Below are 10,533 nucleotides of genomic sequence, written 5' to 3'. Positions count from 1 at the left end.
CCCTGGAAATTTCCACTACATGCATCCAACGAAGTGGATAGTCACCCACGAAAGCTCATGCTCCAATACGTCTGTTAGTCTGTAAGGTGCCACAGGACTCTTTGTTGCTTTTACAATATCTAGAGTGTAATACAAACAAGCCTAACTTGTTTGTATCCATGTATAAAAGGACACATTATATTACACAGCACATCCCCCTCCTTAATCAAGGCCAGAACTGTGTTTTGTGCGACTCTCAGCAGTTCCAAGGACTTTGCAAACATTAATGGATTATAGATTCTTTGCATTTATACAGAACCAATTATCCAAGGATTGCAAGGTGCTTTGGGTGAGCATGTTTACACCCATTTCACAGAGGACAAAATTAAGGCAGAGGTACTAACCAACACCCTGCCATGTTCACATAGTCAGTAGCAGCGCTAGGAACAGAACCCAGACATCCTGACTCACTCCTCTATTTTAACCATTAGACAACTTTCTCCCAGGGCTGGGTTTAAAATGGGTGCTCTGACCACTAGACTTCACTCCCGCATAGCTGGGAAAAGAACTCAGCCTAAAAGAAGGTGTGTCTTCAGGATGCCTATGTCCACACAGCATACCTTAGGGCGCTGCAGCCGCAGTGCTGTAAGGTGTGCTGTGTAGTTGCATTTTATCAGCAGGAGTGAGCTCTCCCGATGTCAAAACAAAACTGCCCTGAACGAGGGATGGGAGCTTCATAGCCGCTTCATGGCTCCCAGCGATAAAGCGCTGTCTATACTGGTGCTTTTCAGCCCTAAAACTTTTGTCACTTGGGGGGGGGGGGTGTTTTTTCACATCCCTGAGCAACAAACGTGTTAGCGCTGAAATTGCCAGTGTAGACACAGCCTGAGTCACGAAGTGGGACAGTAACTCCCCCACCGCAACATACAAACCAGCAACCACTTCTGTAGAAATCAAGTTCTCTGTTTGCTCTCAGGATCCTGGTGGGCACTTTACCCTGCACCTGGGGAAGAGGGAGAAACACACTGCTCCTGCCGGCTTATCTTCCCCACACCCCTCATCCCCAGGGAACTGAATTTCAAAGTGATTGTCCTCTTCAGAGAGCTACGTCCCTATGAAAAACGGGGGTTGAGCAGGGATGGTTTTGCTAGAAGAGATGCAGGTCTACAGACCCGGCTCTGCGCCAAGAAAAGATTCTTCTCGTGCAGATAACTGGGCGGGAGGGCTCAGAGAGCGCAGCTGTTTACAGGAAAGATGTGCCCAAAACTCAATTTCAGTTACAGAAACGTGCCCCTGGCCAAATCAGCTGCTGAGTGGCTGCTACGGCAGTGGCGGGTCCCCTCCGCAGGACCATGTTTCAGACAGGGCCGCCCAGAGGGGGGGCGGCAAGAGGGGCAATTTGCCCCAGGCCCGGAGCCCCACCGGGGCCCCCACCAGAGTTTTTTGGGGCCCCTGGAGCGGGGTCCCTCACTCGCTCCGGGAGGCCCGGAAAACTCTGGCGGGGCCGGGCGCAGGAGCTTCTTCGCTCCCGGTCTTCGCCGGCGGGGGGGGGGTGTCCTTCCGCTCCGGGGCGGATCCCGCTGGCGAATTACCGCCGAAGACGGAGCGGGACCCACCGCCGAAGTTCAGCCCGGTCTTCGGCGGTAATCGGGGCACTTCGGTGGCGGTCCGGGAAGGGAAGGGCCCCCGGAATCCTCTGGGCGGCCCTGGTTTCAGACACGATCGCACTCCCAGCCCTGGGTCTCTGCCCTGCCCCATCCAATCAAATCGTGACCGAGGGGTGGGGGTGGGGGTGGGGGTGTGAAAACTGTAGCAATCAGGAAAAACGATCGTGCCGAGCCCTGTCATTCCCCACGCAGCTCATCAGGGACGGGGGGGAAGAGGGGTCTGGCCTTCGCTCCCACAGGAACACGTGGGGGGGGGTCTCTGCCGCAGGGACAGAGGGTGGGGGCTCTGCCATGCTCCTTTTCCAGGTAGCTCGCTGTGCCCCCCCCCTCCCGCCCAAAAAAGATCCGAACTGCCCCCCACCCTGGTTTGCCTCCGGAAAACAAACCCAGCCAGCCTGGTTACCAGCCCCCCATCCACCTGCCCCAGCCTGGTTCCCCCAAACAAATACATTCCCGCCCCGCCCCGCCCGGAGAACTGAGCGCCCGGAGCGCAGAGAAGCTCAGAGCCCTGGTCCGGTCCCGTCCCCTCTCACCCAGCCCGGAGCAGGGAGACGCTCAGAGCCCTGGTCCGGTCCCGTCCCGTCCCCTCTCACCCGGCCCGGGCTTGCAGCGCTTCTGTTCACAACCACAAACGGCTGCTGGAAACAATGAATCAGTGCGGAGCCGGGAGCGGGTTATAGTCAAGACTGGAGCCGCCTCCTCTTGGGCTGGAACCGACCCACCCACCCTGCTCCCCGCCCCCGCCGCCTGCTCGGTCCGCAGCTCCCCGGGGATTTCTCCCGCGGCGCCTGGTTTCCCTGCTGCTGTTTTCCCAAGACCCGGCCACACCCTGGGTCTGGGCCCTTCCTCCTCCCTGGCCCGGGGACGGGGATGTGCAGCGGGGAGGGAGTTTCTTACTTAGCTGGTTCCTCACAGGGAGAGTGGGTGAGGTTGGGCTGGGGGCGGGGGGTCGCTGCTGGGTGATTTCCAGGCTGGTTTCTCCACACTGCACCACAGCCTGGATTTTCAGAACGGCCCAGCACCCATTACAGGGGCCAGGGTGTGAAAAGAGCTCAGCTCCCATTGCACATAGAGTGAAGTGCCTCAGCCAAACACCAGTTACTGGGCTCAACAGGGTGCTGGGAGAAGGGAGAAATTCCACCCCCAACCCACCCAGAGAGGCAGAGATGTAGCTGGTTAAAAGTGAAGGACTCAGCCCGCGAGAGACCCCTGGGGCAGGGGATCTGGGGTGCAGATGAGAAAAGCTGAGGTAGGGTGGAGGTAGGGTGACCAGATGTCCCAATTTTATAGGACAGTCCTGATTTTTGGGTCTTTTTCTTATATAGGCTCCTATTACCCCCTACTCCGTGTCCTGATTTTTCACACTTGCTGTCTGGTCACCCTAGGTGGAGGGATTGAGAGGAGAGACTTGGCCCCATAGACATCCAAGGAGTGGGAGCCACCAGTGAAGGGCTTGGAGCAGCAGGGCTGAAAGGGTCCCCTTTCCATGGGGTTGCTTAGGGGGCTGGCTGGTCCCATCCAAGATCTAAAACTCTTGTGTTCACCCCAGAGACAGGGTGTTGCTATAATCCCCCCTCCTGACACCCAGCTTTGCCCCACCGCTGCCCAGATCTCCCCTCTATCTACCCAAAAGAAAAGAGGGGAGCTGCTCCTGGTTGAATCCAATGCAGAGCCTCTCTACCTTACACAGATCATAACAGTCTGTGCCATTCTAGCCACTAGACCAGGGGTTGGCAACCTTTGAGAAGTGGTGTGCTAAGTCTTCATTTATTTACGGTAATTTAAGGTTTCGCGTGCTGGCGGACTGAACCCCAGATCCGCAGAGGACTGAGCGGCTCAGCCCGCTGCCAGTCTGGGGTTCCGTCTGCCACCCCATGGCAGGCGAAACCTTAAATTACAGTAAATTACAGGGGTTCCGACCATCCAGGCAGGCAGCGGCCTCAGCGGGGCCGGTGGCCCGGACCCCGGCTGGTAGCAGAGTGCCACTAAAAATCGGCATGCGTCCTGCTTCTCTCCTTTCTTGCCAACTCCAGTGATTAGTCTCTGGGATGAGCTCACGGTTAATAACATAGAGTGCTCTGTTCTCCTGGCAGGCCCCTGCTGCCAGTGTAAGAGGTGAAGCTCTGCCAGGCATCTGCAGCCGTAGCTTCACTAATGGGGCCTGCATAATGGCACAGTACTAATGTAATGCAGTGAGTGACATCTGGCAGCCTGTATTACTGGTCCCCATCATCCTGCTGCAATGCCGAGAGTGTCCATTAGGTGTCAGCATTACACAGCACAGCCCCCTCCTCAATCAAGATCAGAACTGTGTTTTGTGCGACTCCCAGCAGTTCCAAGGACTTTGCAAACACTAATGGATTAGCAATTCTTTGCTTTTATACAGAACCAATTATCCAAGGATCGCAAGGTGCTTTGGGTGAGCATGTTTACACCCATTTCACAGAGGATGAAGTTAAGGCAGAGGCACAAACCAACACCCTGTCATGTTCATATAGTCAGTAGCAGCGCTAGGAACAGAACCCAGGCATCCTGACTCACTCCTCTATTTTAACCATTAGACAACTTTCTCCCAGGGCTGGGTTTAAAATGAGTGCTCTGACCACTAGACTTCACTCCCCCACATCTGGGTAAAGAACTCAGGCGTCCTGAAGACCCACCTTCTTTTAGGCTATGGCTACATGGTGCACCTTATGGCACCGCAGCCGCAGTGCCGTGTAGCTGTACTTTATCACCAGGAGCGAGCTCTCCCGGCGATAAAACAAAACCACCCTGAACGATAAAGCGCTGTCAATACTGGCGCTTTTCAGCGCTAAAACTTTTGTCAGTTGGACGGGGTGGGGGGTGTTCACACCGCTGAGTGACAAAAGTGTTAGCACTGAAATTGCCAGTATAGACACTGCTTTATTGTTCCCCACTGCAACATACAAACCAGCAACCACTTCAGTAGAAATCAAAATCTCTGTTTGCTCTCAGGATCCTGGTGGGCACTTTACCCTGCACCTGGGGAAGAGAGAGAGAGAGAAACACACTGCTCCTGCCGGCTTATCTTCCCCACATCCCTCATCCCAAGGGAAACTGAATTTGAAAGGGATTGTCCTCTTCAGAAAGCTAAATCCCTATGAAAAAAAAAGGCATTGAGCAGGGATGTTTTTGCCACTAGTAGGGCTGTGTCTACACCGCCACTTTCAGCACTAAAACTTTTGTTGTTCAGGGGTGAAAGCTATTGCGGTGGGGGTTATCGCCAGGAGAGCTCTCCCCCGGCGATACAGCGTGTCTACACTGTCCACATCACAGCGCTGCCGCGGCCGCATTGTAACGTGGGTAGTGTAGACATAGCCTAAGAAACATGACAAAGGAAGAGACGCAGGTCTACAGACCCGTCCCTGCTCCAAAAAAAAATATTCTTCTGGTGAAGATAATGGGGAGGGGGTGTCAGAAAGCACAGCTATTTAAAGGAAAGATGTGTCCAAAACTCAATTTTAGTTACAGACAGAAAGACAAGCGCACAACAGGGCCCTAAGCTCCGCCAGGTCCCAGACACCACTACTAGGCAGATAATTATGGATCTAAATCCCCTAGACTGCTGTAAGGTCTCACTTGTGTTGCCAAGTCTCTCCATGTTATAAGTCTTATGATATTTGGTGTTTTCAAAAGCCCAGCTCCCAGGGCCAAGCAGTTACAGGGGAATCTCAGCTTCCATTTAAAACAAAGCTACAGTTCCAGGCCTTGGGGATGCAGAGAAAAGCTCGAAAAGATGTGACCTGATTCCACCCTAAAGGCTCAACAACCAAGGCCTGTCTCTCTTACCCGCCTCCCACTGCGGGGCCATGTCTCTTCCTCCTCCCCTCCTGCTCCCCTTCGGGGGTCGCATCTCTTCCTCCCCGCCCCCAAGAGTCCAGGTGTCCCACCCCCAATATAAGGGCCACTCACCCAACTCTGGGCGGCGAGGAAGCACACAGCAGCAGCAGGCGGCGGCGCAGCTCTGCAGAGCTTTTTATACAGCCCTGAACAGTCGCCTGCGCCCAGTGATTGGCTGACAGCCCCGAGCCTTGAACCGCAGGTGACAATACCAGCCACGGGTTTCCCCCTCCCAGCACTGGGTGGGGGTGCGGGGGCTGCACGCAGAGCACACAGCAGTGTAATAACAGGAAACAATTTGGGGAGTAGCTGCAGGTTGGGTAACCGCATGTTTCTGGGAACTGAGTCAGCTGTTCAGAACCTCAAATCGATCTGGTTCTACTGGGGGCCTGCACCCGCCCTGCTCGCTCTGATTGGCCTGGGGCTGCTCTGGCTGGTGCTTGTGCGGCGCTCAGTCATAGCACCCCACTTTGTAAGGCCTGGCCCCACACACACACACACACACACACACACCGCCCATTACAGTAGGACCTCAGAGTTGCGAACACCTCAGGAATGGACAAAGCATTATGGATGTTCTTTCAAAAGTCTACACCTGAACATTGACTTAATACAACTTTGAAACTTTACTGTGCAGAAAATATTCTTCTGGTGAAGATAATGGGGAGGGGGTGTCAGAAAGCACAGCTATTTAAAGGAAAGATGTGTCCAAAACTGTCAATCAATTCTTTGCTTTTATACAGAACCAATTATCCGCGGATCACAAGGTGCTTTGGGTGAGCATGTTTACACCCATTTCACAGAGGATGAAATTAAGGCAGAGGCACAAACCAACACCCTGCCATGTTCACATAGTCAGTAGCAGTGCTAGGAACAGAACCCAGGCATCCTGACTCAATCCTCTATTTTAACCATTCTACTGTGCAGAAGCAAAATGCTGTTTTCTAGTAGTGTGCGTTCAGCACAGCACTGTACTGCTCTGTATTTGCCTGGTTTTTGTTGTTGTTTTTTTCTCTGCTGCTGAGGTGTGTGGTTAACTGCTCAGTGTGTAACTCTGGTGTTGGTAACTCTGAGGTTCTACCGCACTCTGTCTCGGTTCAACCCTTGCAGCTTGGTGGATGGACGCTCTTATTTCAGTTTAAATCTCCCTTGAATGTTTTAGCTTGTGCCAGTAAAGGGTACAGGCCGCCGCTTGTGGGACTAGCTACACCAGCACAAGCCTAAATCTAGGGCTGCCAATTTTAATTGGCCATATTCTGGGAGCTTTCATCACATGACATAATCTTTCATTAAAGATTAATCTTCAATTCCTGAAGACTCTGTGCCAATCCTGGAGGGATGACAACCCTACTAAGCACCTTTTATACTGGCGTAACCATGTCCAGACTAGGGGGTTGTACGGCTTTAGCTATCCCAGGGAGCTAAACCCTTCCGTTTCTGTGTGCAGATAAATCCAAAGGAAGTGGTGGTGGTGGGAGAGGAAACAGGAGGAGGCTGCAGGCTGGAAATGCCCCAGAATCTGGTTTGGGGGCAGGAACAGATGAATGGAGCAGCTTTGCAGCAGGATCTCTGCCCCTCCTCCCCATGCACCATGGAGGAGGTTTCTAGTGGTAGAAAGTGATGCAGGGGCCTGCAGCCAGCGATTCCCCTGCTCACGCACTGGCTGCCAATGAGAATCAGCTCTAGAAACAGAAACTGCATCATCAGGAACAAACGGGGCCTTTAGCTCCAGTTGGGTCCCACTGACACTTCCATTGGGGTCAGCGTTACGCGCCTGCAGCTGAAAGGCAGCTGTAGGAACCAGGGCAGGCCAAGCCCGATGGGTCAAATGTGGGTCACAAAGGCCTGAATCTCTCTGTCCAATTCCCGCTTCCCCCTCCCTGGGTGGCTCCAGGGCTGGTCACTTTCTCCAGCTGCCTCCTCCAAATCTCCCACTCAGGCCCCCTCACAGAGCCACAGGGTCTGGGCTACGCCCCAGCTTTTGAACAGTCTCTTGCAGGCCCCCGGTCAGTGGGCCAGGCCCCCAGGGGCATGGGTGGCAAGTTTGTAAAAATTTTGGTGGGGCCCAGAACCCGCCCCCAACTCCGCCCCCCCCAACTCCGCCCCCACCTGCCTAAGGCTCTGGGAGGGGGCTCGGCGGGGGAGGTCTGGGGTGCAGATCCTGGGCTGGGGATTAGGGTGCAGGAAGGGTGCTGGGTGCAGGCTCTGGGCTGGGGCAGGGGGTGGGTGTGCAGGAGGAGGTGAAGGGTGCAGGCTTTGGGATGGAGTTTGGGGTTGGGAAGGGGTGTGTGGGAAGGGGGAGGGAGTTTGGGGATAGGAGGGAGTGCAGGGTGAGGACTGTGGGGCTGAGGATGAGGGGTACATGATGCAGGAGGGGGCTCAGGGCTAGGGAAGAGGGTTGGGCTGTGGGGTGAGGGCTGTGGATGAGGGGTTCATGATGCGAGGGGGCTCAGGGCTAGGGAAGAGGGTTGGGCTGTGGGTGAGGGCTGTGGATGAGGGGTTCATGATGCAGGAGGGGGCTCAGGGCTAGGGCAGAGGTTTGGAGTGTGGGGTGAGGGCTGTGGATGAGGGGTTCATGATGTGGGGGCGCTCAGGGCTGGGGCAGAGGATTAGGGTGCGGGGGGATGAGGGGTTCATGATGTGGGGGCGCTCAGGGCTGGGGCAGAGGATTAGGGTGCGGGGGGATGAGGGCTCTGGCTGGGGCTGAGGATTAGGGTGCAGGGGGATGAGGGGTTCATGATGTGGGGGCGCTCAGGGCTGGGGCAGAGGATTAGGGTGCGGGGGGATGAGGGCTCTGGCTGGGGCTGAGGATTAGGGTGCAGGGGGATGAGGGCTCTGGCTGGGGCTGAGGATTAGGGTGCAGGGGGATGAGGGGTTCATGATGTGGGGGTGCTCAGGGCTGGGGCTGAGGATTAGGGTGCGGGGGGAATGAGGGCTCTGGCTGGGGCTGAGGGTTTGGGGTTGGAGAGGCTCAGGGTAAGGGCAGCCTGCCTTGCCAGTACTGGCGGAGGGCAGGCACTAGGACCCTGCGGCAGCAGACAGCAAATCTGCTGGGAGCCCTCCGGGCAGCAGGCAGGGGAGAGGCGCGCTGCGTTCTGTCAGGCAGGGACGCAACACAACGCGGCGGAGGGGGGGGAACACGCGGAGGGGGGGTGGCAGGCGGGGGCTGGGACCTGCTCCAGGCAGGGTCGCGGCAGCGGGGGGAGACCTGCGGTGGCCGGGGCCGATCCAGGCAGGACCGGGGGGGGGGGCGGGAAGAGACCCAGCTCCAACTATTGCTGGAGCAGGGCGCCCAGCCCTGAATATTGCTGGGGCCAGGGCCCCACACAAGTATATAACCTGCCGCCCATGCCCAGGGGGTCTCACTCTCCCTTCAGGGTCGGCGCCTTCACTGGGAGTTCAGGGGATCTGGGTAGGCACGGAGGTTCCTGCATTGGGGTATTCAGGGGGATCTGGGCAGGGGGAGGCTCCTCCATCAGGGGGTCAGGGCAGGACCCAGGTATGGGGGGGGTCCCTCCATTAGTGGTGTTCAGGGGGGATCCTGGCATCCGACACACACTGCTTTGGGGGGCCTCCCCTACTTCATCCCCTTGCCCCAGCATGAAACCCCAAGTGAATGGCTCTGCGCAGGGCTGGGCACGGCCGGGCGCCCCAGAGGCGGGGCAGGGTTCGCTCCCTGCAGGGAGAGGGGAGCTGTGGTGGTCAGTGCTCACACTCGCCCAGATCCTCAGAGGCTCCCATTTTGGAAGTGAGGCACCTAAGTACCTTTGGGTCTCTTGGCCTTGGTGCTTGCAAGAGTCAGGCTTGATTCTGGGTCTGAGGCCTGGCCGTGCGGAGCCACCAGAGCTGCCCAGCGCCCTGCCCAGACTCTGTCTGGGAAGCTCAGCCCTTAAAGGCGTACTCCTCAGTGCCACAGGAGGAACGGGGAGGGATCTCTGCTCCACAGCTCTGCGCCAGTGACTCTGAGCCGTAGTGACTGCAACGAGGCTCCTTTTCCCCAGCTCTGGGTACCACACAAATGTGTTGCCTGTCTCACACCACAGTGAAATATTTTCCATCCACCCCCGACAGGAAGCCAAAGCATCTCTGTACTAACCCTGCTGAGAGCGGGTCCTTCCTGTGCAGGGGAAAAAACCCAAAACAAAACAAAACAAAACCCATCATTCAAAGCAAGAGCAGAGCATCCACCTAGCGCACTGCCCTGGGCCCCGGGTTCACTAGACCAGTTCCACTTACAGCCCAACTTTCCCATGTAGACAAGTGCTGAGCCCCAGTAGGACTGAATACAGCACTGACGCAGCGCCCCCTAGTGGTGGAAGGAGGACGAGCACGTGTATGAGCCCAGCAGGATGCTACCCCTGTGTGGGAGCAGAGGGGAACTGTTGGACTTGACTGGCTCCGTGCTCTGGGGCAGCCTGGACTGGGGTGTTTTCTGGCATCGCAGGGATGCCCTTTAGGCTTCCTGGAGGAGTTAATGGAGGAGCCCGGGAGACCGGACACATGGACAGGAGTGTGTTTTCCCGCCCTCCACCTTGCTAATATAGCCCCACGCTGCTGGAAGTTCTCTAGCATCCACACACCAAAGGCTGCCTCGTGTCCTGCTGGGAAGGGACCGGAGGGAACGTCTGGGCATCGAGCTCCCCCTCTTCATACCCTGCACCTGCCACTCATTGCATTCCTGCCCCACCCGCTCTGGAGGGGCGATGGGCCGGCTGCCTCGTCCTCACACTTCATAACGACAGCTTCTGCCTCGGCCTGCGATGGCCCCTTGTGCATCCCCCCGCCCGAGCCCCCCAGCACCTGAATTATGGCTCCTGTTTGGTGCTCTGATGATGCCAGTGCCCCTGCAACGCTGGGGGTAGGGACTTGTCCCAGACTCGCTCTGTGAGTTAGAGGAGAGAGAACGGCTCTGGTGAGGCAGAAGGAGGGTGGGAAATGGAGGAGGCAGAGATCAGAGAGAACCTAGGAATTACCTGACTGGATCAGACCCATGGGCCCATCTAGCCCGGTATCCTGCCGCTTACAG

Source organism: Mauremys mutica, chromosome 12 (assembly GCF_020497125.1).
Source record: "Mauremys mutica isolate MM-2020 ecotype Southern chromosome 12, ASM2049712v1, whole genome shotgun sequence".
Taxonomy (NCBI): domain Eukaryota; kingdom Metazoa; phylum Chordata; order Testudines; family Geoemydidae; genus Mauremys; species Mauremys mutica.
The sequence above is the reverse complement of the archived record's forward strand: the minus strand, read 5'-3'. Positions refer to the sequence as shown.